This window comes from Cyprinodon tularosa, unplaced genomic scaffold, assembly GCF_016077235.1.
Source record: "Cyprinodon tularosa strain WSP-4 unplaced genomic scaffold, ASM1607723v1 ctg1065, whole genome shotgun sequence".
Lineage (NCBI taxonomy): Eukaryota > Metazoa > Chordata > Actinopteri > Cyprinodontiformes > Cyprinodontidae > Cyprinodon > Cyprinodon tularosa.
Window position 1 is genome coordinate 35,855 of NW_024037855.1, and position 20,008 is coordinate 55,862.

Consider the following 20,008-nt stretch of genomic DNA (forward strand, 5'->3'; position numbering starts at 1 on the left):
GAGAATAAGCAGCCTTTTTAAGATCATGCCACTGCATTTCAGAAGGATTCATGCTGTGACTCTCACCAGGCTGCTCAAAAGTCCTGCCTGAAACCTGCACAATAAACCCCGTGCCAAAGAAATCTTCAAGCACCAGCCTGGATGATGATGGGTAAACCCCACATTGGTAATCATTAAATGCTTTGAGAGACTGGTTCTCCATAACATTAAGGGCTATACCCCTAGTTCTCAAACCCCACAGATTTGAATATTAGGCAAACAGATCAAAAAAAGATGTCATCACTGTAGCTCTCCATTCTGAATTGAATCAACTGGAACAGCAGCAGGACTGTCTGGATGCTCTGTGGGGATTATAGTTTTTCCTTCAACACAGACAGACTCTGCCTACCCCCTCTCACATATGCCTGGATTTGAAACTTTTGACCAACCAAACTGTGATATTTGGCCACCACCCGTGTTCATTTCGTCAGCTTTTTTTGATTTAATCTTAGTCTTAGTCACAATGACAAAAATAAATTTTAGTCTTAGTGATATTTAGTATTTGCTTTCCCGATTTAGTTTTAGTCTTTGTCTAAATGACGAAAATCAGTTTTTGTCATTTTAGTCAACACTATAAATAATAGAACTTCTTCCCACACTACTTTTTTAAACATATATCACACAGTACAGAATAAAAAATCCCACAGCTTCTCTTTTTCTCTATTTTATTTATATAACACTATGCAGGATAGAACTTCTCCACACACTGATTCTCTTTTTAATATATATATATATATATATATATATATATATATATATATATATATATATATATATATATATATATATATATATATATATATATATATATATATATATATATATCACTGTACACATTGAACCATTTGTCGGCTTGTTTCATTATATTCATAAAGTCTTCATCCTCAATGGTCCTTGCAGGCAGGCCAGAACGCCCAATCCACTTTGCCATTGAGTTCTCCAGGGCTTTCTGCTCTTTGGAGTCAGGTTTGTATGGTGGGGGTGATCCCAACATCTCTGCAACAGACTTCCCTTCCTTCCCAGCCCTCTGATTTGGCTGATTTGGTGTGGTGCCGGGGTGATGCCATATCCAAAACGCAAATTCTTTTCTGGACCGGGCCACCTGTGGAGCTAGGTAAAAGTAAATTTTTGCATATCTGCTTTTTGTTTTTGTCTGCTTCTGTCTCCTTGAACTTGTCGTTTTTGGCAGAAGACAGCTCACGCTGAGCCTGGTGTGATCTGCTGGAGGTTGTTTTCTGTTGAAAGTTTTTTTTAACTCTCCACAGTCACTGCATGAGTCCCAGGTTTGAGAGTCATTGCTGAAGATTTAAAAACAAATTGCAAGTGGAAATCGTCAACGAAAGCTCGTACAGAAGGAGCATGTGTTGCAAGTCCATGAGACGACTGATTTTTTCAACTGGTTTTACTTAAGAGAAACTTTTAACCAATCTTACTTTATAGTGTCTGTATAGTGTCTAGAGATGACATGTGTTGTTAATTGGCACTAAGTAAACTGAATTGAAATTAATTGAAATTGAATTGAAATAAAAACTTAAATTGTCATGGTCTTGGCACTGATGACTGGATTAATGGTTCATTCCATCCACTTGTCGAGCTCCACCCAGTTTTTCATTACCACTCATCATATCCACCTGTTCCAGCTTCTATTTATAAATATTTCGAACCATCAGTGCCAGATTATTTTAGCCATAGGTGATAGTTCAGGTAATCAGAATAACACACTAGAGAACTAGTGTACCCAGTGTGTTATTCTGATTACCTGATCCTGACTAGTTTCTACTCTCTGACCTTTGAGCCTGTTGGCCCCTTATCTGATTTTGTTAGCCTGACCTGTCTCTTAACCCCGGCTTGGACTTTCCTATGGTAGCTCATAGGATCTCTTATCTTCTGGCCTTGACATCTGTTACCTCATAAATACAGGTTTTGGTTTCTTCTTCAGGAAACTCCCTCGTCTGCTTGTAATCAACGTCAGAGTTACATGGTCACTAACCTGTATTTTCCCCTCTACAGAGATTCATGTTGTGCTAGCTGCTGAGTAGTATCAAGTAAACAGTAAATGCTTTTATAAATCACTTCAGTCCTGACAAAAATAGGGTACAACAGAATTTAGACCATATCTATGGTTCATTGAATTTCAGGATGACTGCCACATCTCAGGAGATCAAATGTAGCTCCTCGGGAAGTCCATAAACTGTAGTTAAAAGCCTTCAGTTCATCCAAAATGCTGCAGCCAGAGTTTTGATGAAAATAAAAAGAGAGATCATATATCTCCTATCCTAGCTTCTCTTCATTGGTTTCCAGTTAAATCAACAATAGAATTTAAAATCCTCCTTCTTACATATAACGCCTTAAATGGCCAAGCTCCATCTTATATAAGAGATATGATTGTTTCTTAAGTTCCTAAAAGAGCACTTCACTCTCAATCTGCAAGTTTACTAGTGGTTCGTAGAATTTCTAAAAGTAGAATGGGAGGCAGATATCTTAGACATTTTAGTTATCAGGTTCCTCTCCTGTGGAACCAACTACCAGTTTTAGTCCTTGAGGCAGACATCCTGTCTACTTTTAAGGGTAGGCTTAAAACTTTCCTTTTTCATAAAGTTTATAGCTAGAGTGGCTCAGGTTATCCTGAGCTATCTCTATAGTTATGCTGCTATAGGTTTAGACTTCTGGAGGACATAGGAACCCCTTGTTTTTTATCATTTTGCTTCCTTATATCTCTATACTGCCACTCTTCAGAATCTATTAGTTCAATCTTTAACATTATGCTCTCTCTGCTTTCTCTCATAGTAGCTTTGCCTTGTCTGTTCCTGTTTGGCTGTGACACCATCATGGAGAGAAATATCATCTGTGCTGCTGCCATCTACACCTTTCCTTATAGATGTTGGAGATCTGCCTGTTTTTCAGTGTAGTTCTGTTTCTCGGACTGTGACTGGCTGGATGTGCTCTCTTCATCCTCTGACATGGGAGTTTGCTCAGAGCTCGTCTAACTGGCTGTGTTTTACCTGGACAGGGCCGCCTTTTACAGTTGTCTTTTGTATCTCTGCTTCTGTCTCCTTGAACCCCAGTCGGCCTTGGCAGATGGCCGCTCACACTGAGCCTGGTTCTACTGGAGGTTTCTTGCTGTTAAAAGGGAATTTTTCCTCTCCACTGTCGCTACAAGTATGTTTAGTGTGAGGGATTGCCTTTGAGTCAGTGAGTCGATGCAATCAACTGGTTTCCCTTAGACAGAAAATGTTGAATCAGTTTGACTGTATGATCTGGTGAACTGTAAAATGCCTTTAGATTAAGTGTTGTGAATTGGTGCTATATAAATAAACTGAAACTAAATCACGACTTTGTCTTTGATTACATTGGAAATTCAACCTGGTGCAAGAAGTCATTGGCAGTAAGGAAGCAAATAAATGTTGCAGCAGGACAGACGTTTGCAATGTATGTCAGCATCCAAATTTGATACCATCCCACTTTATACCTGATGTAGTGTTGCAGAGCAGAACATAATGAGTACATGTCTGAGAAAGAGAAACTCTTAGTAACTGGCTGATGGAAAAAAAAAGCCTCATTTTTATATATGCTTCAAATGCACTTAGTCTTAATAACAATATTGTGTGCAATATTGGTATATATTTTTTACCATATTGATGCTTTGCAGCTGATGTCACAGATTTTCGAATGTAGCTGCAGCCATATGGAGTACCTGCTCTGGTCTCCTTCGCATTAAAAAAATGCTGTCTGTATATTGCGGTGTCGGGTATGACAATAAAAAAGGTGACCCAAATATTTCTTTTTACTGCTTGTCAAAAGAGAATGGATGCGGTCAGAGATGGCTGTCATTGATCAGGGGGACTCACTGAATGCCCACTGCAAGTAAGAATATACATTTGGTATCCGGTGAGTTTCAAAACAAGTCAGGAGAGTTAACTTAAAGCTGCTGCCTACTGGATTTAATGTGTTGACAATTTTTTTCCTAGAAAATTAAGTGATTAGATCCCCTCCATCGATGCTCAGGTTCCTTCTGCCTCTGTGTTATGATGCTGATGACACACATAAAGACTTATCCTACAGGCGGTCTAGGGACATGTGGACCCCACGACTCTTATAGTTCAAGGCTGCTGTGGTAACAGAGGGTAACCTGATGTACTTGTCTTAACAATTAACTGTTTCGTATCTTGGAGAAGATCAATCCTCCAAAAGGGACACCTCTTCCAAGACCAGACAGAGGATGGATCCTGACCAGTTTCCCATATATAACTTAGTATGCTGTGATGAGCTGTAGGTTTCAGATTAAAAAAAGTTTTAAAGTTTTCTTTAGGTTATCAATAAAGTGTTAAAATGTTTAAAACAAGGTTACATGCTTTCTTTATCTACAGATTTCTTTACATTTTCAATGTAGATCATTAAATGATATTAATCCATATTAGTTGCAGTGATTTTAGCTTATAAGCATAAAATAATTAGCTGAAACATCCTTAGGATGTTCAGGCTGAATACATTCTGTCACAGTTACCTTTCAACTGCCAGGCATTGAAAGCTAAGATAAGCTCTATATTTACTGATCAGAATCTGAAACAATCTGGTTTGCTGGAGACCTCATATAAAACATATCATTTAAATGTATTCAAGTTAATGATGACTTTACAGATAAAGTGAAAGTAATTGTGGATAAAAAAAAAAAAAATCTGGTTGTGACTGCACTTAGGTTTTGAGTAAATAATGAATTACTCATTAAATACACTTCTTATCCTGAAAAGAACAGTAATTGCACTCTCATGTGTGTCAGAGGATCCCGGAGGGACGGATTGCTGAACTGTGATGAGAAAACTCCATGAGAAATATGACGTGGATTCAACAGCTACACTGCCATCGGACCAGAGGGGCCATCGGACCAGAGGGGCTGTGAAGGAGACCATAAGAGGAGACCCTATCAGACTCTGATTGATTAATTAGCTTGATGAGAGATAGAGACACTGAAAGAATTCATCATCGTCAATGATGTTCATCATTTGAGCTAAATTGGATAACTATAATACTTGATTTTAACTCATTGTGATTTTTGTGTTTGATTCATTTTAATTTGCAATGATGAAAAACATGGAAGCATTTTGCTCCTGACTCACCTGACCCAATCTTCCTCAGTCCGGTCACCTCTTCTTGTTTTGCAGCATTTTCTGACACACTTTTTCCTTCCCACAGACTTCCCACTGAGGTGCCTTGATAAAGCACTCAGGGAACAGCCTATTCTTTCAGAAATATCCTTCTGTGTCATACGCTTTTGCTTGAGGCTTGATGTCGGCAGTCTTACCCATGATTGGGGTTTTGAGTTATGAACAAGGCTGGGAGTTTTAAAGGCCTCAGGAATCATTTGCAGGTGTTTAGAGTTAAGTTTTTTTATTCAAATGATTAGGTGCATAGCTCATTTAGGGACGTCTTTCACGATATACTAATTTTGTGAGATAGGAATTTTAGGTTTTCATGAGCTGTATGCCAAAATCATCCATGTTAAGACAATAAAAGACCTGAAATATTTCAGTTAGTGTGCAATGAATCTAAAATATATGAATGTTCAAGTTTTATCATTACATTATGGAAAATTATGAAATTTATCACAATATGCTAATATTTTGAGAAGGACCTGTATATGAATTGAACTGAGTTGAATCCAACCCCTGATTAGCAAGCAACACAAACTGAAAAAGAAGTTCAGCTCAATATGTACAATTTGCATCTCTTGAAATTAATTCACATTGCTGACAATTTTGTTTTTCTTGAATATGCTTTATGTAGGGATAACGTGGAAATCACTCACTCCCTTTGCCACATTCGCATTCATTGTAAAAGTACCCCAATACTAGTATAAAAACAACATAAATAATTACCAGGGAAGGCATTGTAAGGTTGATATGCACAGTTCCATTCAACTTTAACTTGCTCGCTTTGAAATTCCTCTTTGAAAAGCATAGGGTGTTAGGAATATTTTCTTTCTTTTTTTTTTTCTTGCAGCAGAAGTGATTAAGAAACGCCTGTTATGATTGCTCTTGTGTGGATCTTCCATGATTTTTATAAGGATACATAAAAAGCTACAGTTTAGATTTTGAAAGCATGACGCAGTTCATTTTGACAAATGCATCCTTGTCTTTTGCTGCAGAGCCTAGGAAATGTTGAAAAACATATTTAAAAGCTATAAATATAACAAGACAAAAATGCAAGAGAAAAGAGGTTACTGAGATAAAAACATAGTGAAACATAAAAGTTGCACTAGTTTGATGTAGCTGAAGGATGAGAAAAAGTGAAGACAGATGACACACATTAGGTAGGAAATGAGAAGGGCAGCAAAATGAGTGGCGCTAAACAGTACAAGCTACCACAAAAAAAAAAAAAGAAAAGATGTTGTATTTGATATGTGATAGATTACAGATATCAGGACAAATGAGAAGTTGGGAAAATAGAATCAAATGACATTAGGTGGAAAAAATGTTTTCAGATGATCCAAGCCAGAATGTTGTCTTTTACAACCTTAAGCTGAATTTGTTTAATTAAATTCCTTGCAAAGAATATAAATTGAGTACATTATTTTAGGAGGCTTAACACTATCTGACAGATACAGATATATAGTTTTTGGGCATAGGACATTTTTTGACCACCCCTTGCTGTCATGATCTGCCCTGATAGCTCGGCTTAATTGTTCCTGTCATTCACCTGCTTTATTCTGCCTGGTCTCTAATTATCTCTCATTTCATCCACCTGCGTCCGGTTCTTTATATTCAGCTTGGCCCAGCTATCGAGGACGGATCATTGTTTGTTTGCTGTTTCATGTCTTTGGGTTTTTTTTCTTTAGTTTGGTGTATTTGAGAGTCATGTCTCCATTCCAGTGAGGAGATTATTCTTGAGCCAGTGTCTTCAACTGAGTTTATTCCCTAACCAGTGGTGAGAGCGTTTCAGCGTGTCCTTTGTGATTCTTATTTCCTGATTCAATTCTCTCTCACCAACTGGCCCTGTCTGTACCCATCTGATCTGTTCGCCTGAACCACCTTTGGACTCCTGCTAGATTCTGCCTGTCTGTACGTTTCAGTCTTAGCTCATTGCTCGACGCATGGAACTCTGAACCTTTCTTCCTCAGTGCATTTCTGTATTATGTAGCATGTGAATGTAGCATCCCGGGTTTGTGAATATTGGACGTAATATTGTTTTTGTTTTTTGTTTTTCAACAGTGTCCTGTCTGGTAATGTGGCAATAAGAATAATTGTCTTGATGTCAAAAAAGAGCCCAACAGATTTTGCTTTCACAAGTGGAGCAGTACGGCTATCGCCATAGTGTTCCTCTTGATTTATGCCTATAAATAGCTTTATTATAAATCATGCAGGGATTATTACAGATTATATGGACACTCCAATGTAAGTACAACAGGAAAGGAAAAACAGAAAAAAGGAGAAAAGATTAAAGAAAGAGGAGATAAAAGGCACTGCATGAAAAGTGGGATTTTCGTCAATATGCGGCACTGTAGATTGTCGTGGAACTTCAGGTTAGCGGCAGTTTACGACAATTTGCAGGCTTCGCCGAAAACTCCCGTAAATTGTCAGAAATTGACGTGGACTCTCTTAGGCAGTGTTCCCCCCATGCCTCCCCCCCATGGAATTCTAGGGGAGGCTTTAACATGTAAATGAACATGCTGTGAGCTATACAAATGCAAACCAGGGTTGCAGGGGGGGTTTTACCCCAAGTGACATCTTTCTGGGTAAGAAAATCTCTGATACAAAGAGATCAGGTATAGCCTCTTACATTTTAGCTTGAATTGATTTATTTAATTAAAGTATAGAGACCAAAACAGATCTTTAGCTGACAGAGCAATACATTTAGAGCAGTAATTATAAAAAAAAAAAAATTGCATTTAAGATAAAAAATAAAATGTTGTCTGTCAATATGCTCAATTCACAATTACTTAAGTGGAAAAGTTTCAAGAAATGAGTCTGAGATGATTCACTTTATAACATGGCGCATTATCCTGTTGGAAGTAGCCATCAGAAGATTGGTACACTGTGGTCATAAGGTCCGGCCAGGTCAAGATCCGCAATTGCAATCGCACCAAACAGGAAAAAGAACATCGACAAATTTCGGTTCGTCAAATTAAAATATAGCAGCAACAGATCGGTGACTAGAAATTATAGCACAATTCTTATATATATATATATAAAAAAAAAAACTAACACCGTTTATTTAAATGATTGGATCCAAACTATTGGTTATTCACCAACGAGGAAGCAGATTTCTCATCTCCATCAAAATATTTATTTTATACCGAGGGACTTCAACTTTAATCAAATCCATTCAAAAGAAACTTCTTATTACAGGAATGAAAAGAGATGCTGAGTTTGGAAGTAGTGAACAAGTTCATTAAAAAAAAGCAGTTTTGAATTATCCTTATCCCCGTTACAAAAATGTACAAAAATATATATATATATTTGGGCAGAAACTGAACATATGCTGGATGATGGTGGGATTTTTTTAATATGTCATATTAAATTAAGCGCTCACAGGGTTCATACAGGAATGAGTGACTCTAATTTAATGCTATTTTAATGCTATTTGAAATGATTTTAATGCCATCAACAAGAACCATGTACACAAGTTATTAGTGTACATGAAATATGAAGGAGCTGTAAGCAGAGTTCCATGACTCCTGTATGTATGTAAACACACACACACACACACACATATATACGTATATATATATCCTCTAGCTTTTTCTCCGCCTGGAGCGATATAATATATCTGACGAAATTGTTTTTATAAGCATTTTTTATTAAAGAATTATAAATACTTCGATAAACATATTTAAATAATTTTAGTGCCAATTAAGGCCTTGATTTAAAAAAAAAAAAAAGAATGATTTTTTAATTATTTTTATTGATCCGCGGACACCCTGGTTCATCTCGCGCATGCTCTGTACGATCTCCAAGAAACTCAGAGCGGCGGGGCTGGATCCACAGTGGAGGATGTATGCTTTGCATTGTGCAGGCGGTCTGGAGCGGAGTATGTGGGATTTCGGGGTAAAACTCCTCTTGGACGCGATGGCGACTCTGCATCGAACAAGACGAACTCAAAGAAGAGATGCTAGCGGTAAATATATGTTCGATTACTGCCTGCTAAGCTAAAAGCAGCCTAGCCTAAGCTACGACTAATAGCAGCCTAGCCTGAGCTACGGCTAATAGCGGCTAATAGTAGCCTTGCAAGAACAAGCTTTATTAAAGTGTATTTTTTGTGATTTACAGGAAGTACGCTGTACGAAGTACGATACAGTACGCCGTCTTAACAACTCGGAGACTAATTGCAGGCGCTATGAACCGGAGCAAGGGTAAGATTTAAAGAATATGCTTTCATTCTGCGATACCGATCATAGCATAGCATCATTTTGTTTTCACAGACCTCCTATTTGCTCTGAGCCATCTCGGCAAGTCCAGATTTGCACGATGTTGATAAAGACGACATTGTGTGTAAGTGTCTTGTTTTAATGTTTTCTCCTTCCTTGTTACTGTGACTTGCGTTTGATTTTTTATTCATATCACTCTCATTTAATTGTTTTCCAGCTGCCTGTAAGACGTATTTTCAGACGGTACGCAGGAGCTTCAGATATACGCAGCCAGCCAACACGCTGCGTGCGGAGGCTGCCAGGCAATCTGCTCGGAGTCGGGCCAGAAGAAAGAGGGTAAGACTTTATTTGGTGACTATTTTTCAGGTGCATTAATAGATGTGTTGTGTCCATACGCAGTGCGCTGATTCATTGTTTTTTTTTTTCAGCTGCTGAAAGCGAGGCAGAGTGTGCTTGCAGATGAGGAAGTGGAACTCTGGAAGTCCGCCTTCCTCGGCGGTGTCTCTGGATGGATTGTACGGTCGCCGCCATTTCGTAGGCTGGATCTCACTGAACTCTGTGTTAAGCTGCAGTCCCGGTTAGAAGCGATGCCGAAGTACAGGGCCACGCACAGTAGGCGTCTGCACATCGGACCTGCCTCGGAGGGAATGCTGCCAGTTACCTCCAACCCCGAGGAAGCAAACGGACCATTCACGGAGTTTTAATTTTTAGAAACGCATGTGTTTGGATATGCGTTGTATATAGTTGTGTGTTTTAATAAAGCTCTTTCTTTGCATAAACAGCTTCCTGGCAAATCTTCATTTCCTGTATAAATTCATTCATGTCCTTGATGGTAGCATAATAATTGTGTAGTAGTGTAGGATAACATAAATACACACCATATGAATGAATAAATTTATGAATGAATAAATATATGAATTAATAAATAAATATATATATATATATATATATATATATATATATATATATATATATATATATATATATATATATATATATATATATCTATATATACATATATATATATATATATATATATATATATATATATATATATATATATATATATATGAATAAATATATATATGTAAATTTATATGTAAATATATATATATATGCCAACCAATCACGAGCGACTTTACTTGTTTAAAAAGAAGTGGTTCCGTCCAATACTCAGTAAGAAAATTAAAGCCTGGCGTGGCCACGTGTGGTTTTGCTGCCAATCACGAGCGATTTTACTTGTTTGAGAATAGTGGTTTCAGCCAATACTGAGTAGGTTATTCAAGCCAGACCTGGCCAGCCGTGCGGGTTTGCTGTATTCATATGCTAATTAGGGCCATTAGTACAGCTGATCGCTCTCCACATACGTCATGGTACGTTTCCGACAATTTGTGGCACGACAAACGCGGACAAGCACGGGTTGCAAATTGTTGGAAACTGACGAAAATCAGGCAGATCTGCGGGAGTTTACGGGGGTTTAGGGGGACGAAAATCTCACTTTTCATGCAGTGAGGGAGATAACGATAAAACATCTTCAGTCTGCTTCATCACCTGCAAAGAGATGTAAAAAGAAGAGCATAAGCAATGGATATAGCATAAGAGATACAATAAAGTAAGACCTTGGTACTATCGCTGAAGTTTAAGTAGTATTTAATCTGATATTTACACTGTGGTAGCTGTAGATTAGAATATGGGCTTTCAGTATGGAAGCGAATCTCTAAGTACCTGGAAACAAGCACCTGGAGTTGTTTTTGAGTGTGCACTTTTGCATGTAAAGTTTATCCAAAGAAAAAAATGCTCAATAGTGGTTGTAAAGAGCCGAAGACGCGCCCCTCCAGAGCCCAAGACACCCAGTGGGACCCCAAGAGCAAAGGCGCCCAGGAGGGGCCAACCAAGGAAATCCATCCCCCCACCAAGGGAGGAGGAGAGACGACTCCAAGGAAACCCCCCAGACACTGCAATAAGGGAGCCCTTGGGAGCCACGGGGATGAGTCTGCGGGCTCCGCCAGAAGCCAGCTACCCCGAAGTGGATCTGGCCATGCGCCCCACCCCCCGCGGGAGCACCGGCCGGGCCCCGGGGTCCCAGGCACCACGGAGCAGGTGCCAGGAGTAAGCCACTACCCGCCCGGGCATCCACCCCTAAACACCAAGCACCACCAGTGCACCAGCGAGCCCAGCCACCAGCCAGTGGAGGGAGGGAAAGATGGGGGGAATGGGCTCAACACTTAGGAGCCTTGAGATGTTCTTGGGAGAGGGAGCAGTTCAGGCCCCAACCTGACAGATGCAAAAAAATGTAAAAATAAAATACACAGTCTCAATCACATCTTCCCACTCTAGTGCCCCCTCTCGCAACACACAGCCTCTGTGAAGAAGAAAAAAAACACAGAGGCACATTGACACATAGCACTTACATCCAATAATCACTTATTAGTACCGGATGACCAAATAGGTGAACCTAAAATCCAGATTGGGGGAGGGGAGCGGTGTCACTGCCACAAAACCCATCTAGTTGGACAGTTTCTCTGGAGCCGAGGTATTGCATTGAACTCATTACACTGGTATTGTGCAGTATTTTTGCAGTATTTTTTGATGCAACTTTTCTACTTCTGTTATTTGCTGTTGTTTCTAAAGAAAATGCATAATGATATTACAGCTTTCATTGATTTATTTCAAACTTGAAACTTTGTTTAGCCTGTAAGGTGTAAAAAAAATTATAATAATAAAAAAAATGTTTAACTGATTAATCGAATCGAATGGAATCGTGGTGTATTCTTGAGTATCGAAAATAATCGAATCGTTGGGTCAGGAAATCGATACTGAATCGAATCGCCATGATGGATGTGATTTACACCCCTAGTAAATATCTACCAAAAATACAATTGGCTTTGCTTTTCACAAGGCCGCAATTACCCCTCTTGCTTGTGTACCATTTCCTACAATATTTTGTCGTCCCACCACTGTGTTGTGATATACTCTCCTTGAAAGTCTCAGGGTCTGAAAACTGGACAGCTGTCAAGTCAGTGTTGCCTGTAGATGAATGTATGGAATATGAAAACTTTTAGAACTATTGAAGCCACAGACATAATCATAATTTATCACCCTCCCAATGCCTTTGGTGACTTCTTTTTGCATGCGAGTAGTCACCTTCATATTCACCTTTCTTTCTCTAAAACTCCTTTCTTCACCTTTTGCTCTTTTTCTTCTCTTCAAAGTTTGAAGCCTTTTTTTCCAATTGCATTTGATAAGTCCTCATTAGGAATTACAACCTTTTTGCCATTGCTTTAAGGGGTTAATAGCAATATAGACCTTCACCAATAAGGCCTTAATAGAATCAGGAAGTGTTTCACCAGAGGTGAGGATATTCTGAAGAAGCCATGACATCACTTATGGAAGATCACACAGCAGAATTGCACGTAAAATTAAGACCCATTTTCATTTGTCGCCCCTCAGTTCTATGAGCCATTAAAACTCTCGGCCAATAAAACTTGAAAAACTAAATTTGTATGAAGTGTTTTGCATATGAATAGCAGATGAAAAAAGGAATTATTTTAAACATCACTGGTTTTCATGCATTCCTATTTCTGCCTTTTCATGTCAGCATGACACAAGCCTGCCTGGCCACACAAAAAACAAAATATGATTACCCTCATTCCAGTTTTTTTCTTTCTTTACATCTCTGTATATTAAAATGTTAATTGATACAAAGTGTACCACATCATATGTGATTATAGGTGAGAATGTGAACACGGTGTATTCTCAGAATAAGAAGTCCTTCCACACCAATTGGGCTATACAGTATATTGTGCAGGAGTGTGGCAGCTGGTGGTGACGCATTGCTACGCTGAGCTTGAGCTCAGAGTCGTCAAGGAAAGTCATTAATTTTTATCTGCTTTGACGATTCAGCTGTAACTTTCCAAATATCACAGGCTATTCTAACCAGCAAGAACAACGCTCACAGTCTCCTGGGTAGATATTCTTTTCTATTCTCTGCAATCTTGTACAAAAGCAGATGCCTTTCAAAGAATGGGTCACAGTTTTTCAGGAGAGTGACATTTGTTGCAGTTGTTCTCTTTAAATAAAATATAAATAAATATGATTTACACTTTCCAGCTCATATCATAACAAATTTCCAAACTTACTAATTTCACCTGAAAATAAATGGAAGCAAAACCCTCCACCAGATAAACCTGTCAGTATATACAGCCAGAGAACTATAATTGATTAATGTAAATTGTCTGAAAAGGGGAATGATGAAGTAAAACTTATTATTCACACCCCCTCTCTCTATAATTAAACATAAATCAACTTAAAGTAGAGTAACCTTCCTGTTAAAGTTTTTTTTTTTTTTTTTTTCAAAATTCACAATCGCAAAAAAAAAAACCCACACACATACAGTACATACAAACGTATATGTACCTACATAAACACATTAGGCCAAAATCCACATTTAAAAACCTGTACATCAGCACTCAGAATATTGCGAACCATCAAAACCCCCCAATTATCAGTGCCACATCCCAACTGTTTGAATTTCTACAATATCTGGGTGTTTGGGGAGGCAGAACTCTATAAATGGTATGTTAGTATGGTTGTGAAATCCTGCCTTATGAACCATTCTGATGGCCCTATTTTGTAATGTGCATAACATTCACAACAAAGTTTTATAGGTCTTTCCCCATATTTTTCCCACGGTAACTTAAGTAAGGTATTATAGGTGCGCAATACATAATATGAAGTGCAGCATAATTTAGGAAAGCTTTAGCTTTGCTCAGAATAGCAATACTTTGGGATATTAAGTTTAAATATGTTTTATATGAGGTCTCCAGCAAATCTTATTGTCTATCATTACTCCCAAGAACTTAATTTCCTGAGCTCTCTACTATCACATTATCTATCAGGATATTATACCCTAGGTCTCTTTGAACCTTTGGGCATGCACCTCTTTGGCCTCGGCTGAGTGCCAAAAGGTGGTTCACACTAAGCCCTGTTCTAATGGAGGTTTCTTCCGGTCAAATGTTTTTTTTTCCTCTACATTTTCACCAGATGCATGCTCGGTGTGAAGAAATATTTACTGTCACCAAATGCTTTTCCAAGAAGAAAGTATCCTGCAAAGTCAATGACAATGCAACAATGTTTTTTTTTTACAAATCTGACTGTATAATCTGGTTGAATTGCCTGTCAAGTGCCTTAGACAATAACTTAGACAACATTTATTATAATTGTGTATACACTGAGTGTATACAAAGCAAAATTTTGTTTTGTACAGCTCTCATGACATTTCCATTTCTTACAGTGCAGCGGTGATCAGATATAAACATTGTGGGAGAAAAAACATGGTGCAAAATATGACTTTGGTGTGAATTGTGGCTAAACAAACTGAATTGAAATGAATGCCCAAGATCATTCTACTGTGAAGTGATAAGGAAATATAGGGATGTTACAGGAGTCTTGCTACAGGTTTAATGCTTCCTGGTTAGTATTTGTGTTTTGTGGTTGATAAAACTGATGCAATGAAGGAGAGTTGACATTTCTTTATTTTCACATGTGGGCATTTGCTTTTGATGATATGGATGGAGCACTATGATATGTAATGCTGATGGTGATGGAGCAGAAAAATATTTGATATTTGATCATTTCTAATCAATAAAGATTTAGCACGACTGGCGGGTCACATTCTGATGCATGACAACATGTCCCTCAGAGACTTCATATCAGAACTATGCCATTATGTGCCAAAACACACACATTAATACACGTGTGTGTGTGTGTGTGTGTGTGTGTGTGTGTGTGTGTGTGTGTGTGTGTGTGTGTGTGTGTGTGTGTGTGTGTGTGTGTGTGTGTGTGTGCGTGCAAGTATGCACCACTGGGATTAATTGTGCAGCAACTGCAGCCACCATTTTTCATATTTTTATCTCAAGGTTACAGAGAGTCAAAAGCTGATAAATAGGCTGGGCAAAGAAATGCTTTGCAACTATGAAAAAAAGCCTTTTGTGGTGTTTACCAACCAAATAATCAGATTTGCAGGAAGTAACAGATTTTGAAAAGTAACTGAGAGTTGGCATGCAATCAACTGTCAAATCTAGTGAGATAGAACAACGCAGAGATGGACAGAAAAAGAGAAGTTAAATCCAGAATATTAAAAACAGGAGGGAAAGCGAACGTTCCTTCATGCCAACTCTGGGTTTCTTATTCCCTTGTGTTGCTACATGAGCGGCACACATCAGAGATGGAGAAATGTCACTTAGCAGGCATTAGGCTGCCACTTTCATCTACACACAGATCAGAGAGTTGGGTGGGGGATGGGTCTTAAAAGTGTTTCAACAGGATGTGAGCCTGTATTTGACTTTGAAATCATCCCATCACTCATTTTTATCAGCACTGAACATGTAAAACACGCACAGACTTAAGAAAAGCTGGAAAAAATGAAGCCTGATATGTCTCTACATTTGAACTTAAAAAATTCCTGGGCTAAAAAGAGCCCAACTTTCCTGCTATATACGAAAGATGACACCCTGTATCTATGGGAGCTAATAAAAGTTATTATATTTTATGTTTGCTCTCTCAACCTGTAAACAATTGGCATTAACATCTAAGAGTTACACAATTTTGAGATTTAATTTTTATATCCAGAACAAGATTGTATATTTCTACATGTGTTTTTTTTTTTTTATCTTTCGTGGGTTTTTTTTGTTTGTTTTTTAATGTATTAATGTTGCTTTTTCCTATGGTGTTACAATATTTATTCATGTGTTATCATAGTACAGATTAATAAAATATCTGATTAGCCTCATTTAACTTAGCATCCACCTCATTTGGGGAAACTCTCGCCTACTTTGCATACCCAAATGGAAAAGCAAATAACTTAGGAACTGTAAGCCCAAATAACATGTGCAATACATTATTTGAAAGCTAAAAACCTCTAGTTTCCGAATCTATCAATATGAAAAATTGGGTGAGTAGAACACAGACCAAGCTGCATCAGTTCAAATATGACTCAAACTTGTTGTTTTTTTATCCTAGAAAATGATAGGTCTTTTTTGAACAGCAGTAATAAAGACATGCTTGAGAAAAGGCAGGTCTCGTTGTATTACATATGTTCTACATTTGTCAACCACAAATGCAGAAAATTTCAGACCTCTAGCTAAAACAGTTTGAAGGCTGGGGGGTTTTGAACTTTTGGTGTCAACAAATACCCTAGGTATTCAATATCCTTATAGGCCAAAGAGGTGCATGCCCAAAGGTTTAAAGAGACAGAAGCAGACTTACAAGAGGACCATAGAAGAACTGATCCAACTTTGTAAGTTAAAAATAACAGTAAACTACCTCCATATCTGGCTCAAAGAAAGAGTTAAGCAGATGTTTTAAAAGCCAACAGTCTGTCCTGGCTTCGTCGGCATCTTACAGGAAAACACAATAGACTAGACACTGGGTGAAATTGTACCACCTGCCTATCTCTGCCCAGTTCTCATCACCGTTCATCTTATTCACCTGCTTCAGCCCCTATTTTACCAGTGTTGTGAAACACTGCCACCAGATTAATGCCCTGAGTCACACACCAACCCCCACACCCCTTGTTGAGCTGAATAAAGGACCACTTTTCCAGCTCCCAACTCCCCCACAGTCAATCCTACAAAGATCATCACCTTTAAGGGACCTCTGATGTTTTACTCAAACATCACAGCACTCAGACCAATCAGCAGAAAGAATGCTAATATATATCAGGACCGACCCCAACGTCATTCAGGTTTAAAAGTCAAAGGCACGCAAAAGCTCTTTGTCTTTTTCCTGGGCTCAACCGCCTGTTAGGAGAGGCAAATCCCTCGTGGGATATTACCTGGAAGCTATGGAAGCTTATTGCCATCAAAAGCCATGGACTGCAGTGATCACTGTGCTGACCCACTGAGTTGGGTGAGAGAATGTAGCCTCCGTCTGCATGATACTTTTGTGGAATTTCCCTTTGAGGATCCAGCAACGCAGTGTTATTTTCACAGTTGAATCTCAGAGGGATGCCTTTGTCGATAACGGTAGGTAACTACCTCAATTAAAGCCCATCACATTCCTCAACTGTTTGCATTAGACTGATCTAAGATTCTCCTGAGAATCGACCCAGTTTGGAAAAAGACTTGTGTGGAGCTGAAATCTGGAGCTGCTTTTCCTCCTCCCTCATCCATTCACCTGGACTGGAAGCCATCTCACAGTAAAAACCTTTCATAATTTCATCTGATGCTTTTAACGAGGTGCTAATCAAGCTTAAACACCGGTTTTGGCTTCAACCTCTGGATTATCCTGCCTTCTTTCGTCTTCTCTGTTTTGGTCTCCTGCCTGTCCTCAAATCTCCAGGTGATCAGTGTCTGATATCTCTGGGTGGCGCCCGCCGCGCTGATTTGGCAGCTGATCAGCTGGGACCAACCTCATCCTCTTGGCTCGGACTGAACTCTTAGACCAGGTTAGTTACTCATACGTTCGTTATTATCCTCCACCATATAGACATGGTCACTAACAATGTTGTTTGCTCCTGCAGAGGTCCCTACCTTAGACTCCAACGCTGTTCACTGCAGTTCTGTTTTTAACAAATTTTTTGAGAAATCTAAGTGTCTGTCTGCCTCAAATACTGGGTCCTCTCATTCAGAGCCTGACAGAAGCTGTACATCATGGGGAATACTTCCTTCAATAACTTGGCTGGAAGTGAATCTAATATACAAGTGGAGGGTTTAGATGAAGATAATAGCTCTGCTAACTCTAAAGGCATCTGTATAAATGTATCTATTATCTATTATGTAGGTGTCGCAATGTAATAAAACAATGCATTCTAAAGACAGCTGGTGTATAATTCAATGAGTTTATATTGATACTTGAGTTTATTTAAAGCTGAAGTCTGCAAGTTTTTAAAAATCACTTTTTTGTCATATTGGCTAAAACTGTCCCTATGCCCAGACAGCAGTACATGTGATATGTAACCTGTGAAAAAAACTGCTTCAATTGGTCCCGCCTACTGCCTGTATTTCAATCTGGAAAGAATATTTCGGGACGAGTCAAAACAACCAATCACAGCCAGAGGAGCGTCTGATGGAGTGTCAATCACAGCTCACACACGCTGAATCCCCCCCAATCCCCCCCCTCTCACCGCTTAACCTGCCGCTGCCGCCTGGATGCCGCAGTCAGGAGGACTCGCGTGGAAGTCATGGCGGAGCGACAGCCACCAGCGAAAGAGAAACTGCCCTACATGTCTTTCAATGTTACCATGTGCAGCTATTTCTGTAGTGTCCTCCTTGCTTAGCCTGTCAGTCTAAATGCAAACTTATGTCTAAGTGGGTTTGTTGTTCTGCCAAACTGGTTTCCTTATCATAAGAGAGTCTGTCCTATGTCTAAAGCTAGTATATAATTTTTAATGTGACCCCAAATTTTATTCTTTAAAAACGGTATCCCTTACCTGTCTGTTGTTTTTTATGATCTTTATAATGGCATTTTTTCAACAAGGCTCTTTAATAAACCTTTTAGTTTACAAAGGCAACTAGTTGCACCTGGTGGAATGGGTGGGTATCAGAGCAAAGGGGGGTGAATTCAAATACACCTGAATATTAAGCTTATTTAAAATTTATCCTTTCATATTTCTTTCATCTCACTCATTCGTGTCTCTTTTGTGTAATTGGGAGTTTCTACGGTATTAAATTTAAATTAACAGATGATTGTGGTCTTAACATCATAAATAGTGAAAAGGATTGGAATATTCCCTCTTCTCTAAAGCAGCTACTTGACTGCTTTAGAGGGAAGATCGCTGGAAATCAATTGACTAAGTTTAGCTGGATTGCTTTTTTAATGACTTGTTTTAGACAACTATCCTTATAATATCATAATATAAAATCACTATTACTTACTTCTTTTACCTTTAGGATATGTTTTGGAATCTAATCATCATTTATGAATTTAGTTTATGTTTAGGAATTTGATTTGTTGTATATTTTTGGAAATGACCATGAGCTATTTCTTTTATACAGTGCATTTACACTTGCTGTGTGTAACACACATATAAATTGATATAAATGTAATAATTAACTTTATGTTTCACTAAAACTGAAAAGATAGGTAGATTATGTTCTTACATGCAGTGGCAAGAATTCATGCAATAATATCTCTAATAAATAGACCCACATCTGCAGGCGAACACTAAGAATGTTGACACAATATAATGCTGTTCCATAATAGCATTACTAAGAATTTGTTTTAAAGTATCTTTAAAGTATCTTTGTATCATGGATTCATTTAAAGCTCCATTATTACAAGCCCCTAAGAAATGGAGCTTGATAACCCTCACCTAACCATTGATTTCATCTGCTTACCTTCAGCTGTCGGTATTTAACAATCCCACTTTCTCCCATGCCATTTGTCTTTTCATCTTTTCAGTTCACTCTGAAATAGTTAATCAGAGGGCTCATATCCAAGAATATTACTGTGGTGATCATTACACTTCGGCTCGCATAACTTTGCATCCAACAGGGACCAAATGAGCGTACATATTGAATCTAACGAACAATTTGTCCTTTTGGCACAGCACGTATAATCTTTATTAGATTGAGCCGTAACATGGCACTGGCTGCAATTAGACCCGAG

General features: G+C 38.5%; 1 long non-coding RNA gene across 1 annotated transcript; it reads left to right on the forward strand.

Moving 5' to 3' along the window:
• The first annotated feature begins 17,536 nt into the window (after positions 1 to 17,536).
• On the forward strand, positions 17,537 to 18,059 carry LOC119785350. Its single transcript, XR_005281029.1, has 3 exons — positions 17,537 to 17,597; positions 17,741 to 17,846; positions 17,922 to 18,059. It is a non-coding gene; the product is annotated as an uncharacterized LOC119785350 (long non-coding RNA).
• The last annotated feature ends 1,949 nt before the right edge of the window (positions 18,060 to 20,008 follow it).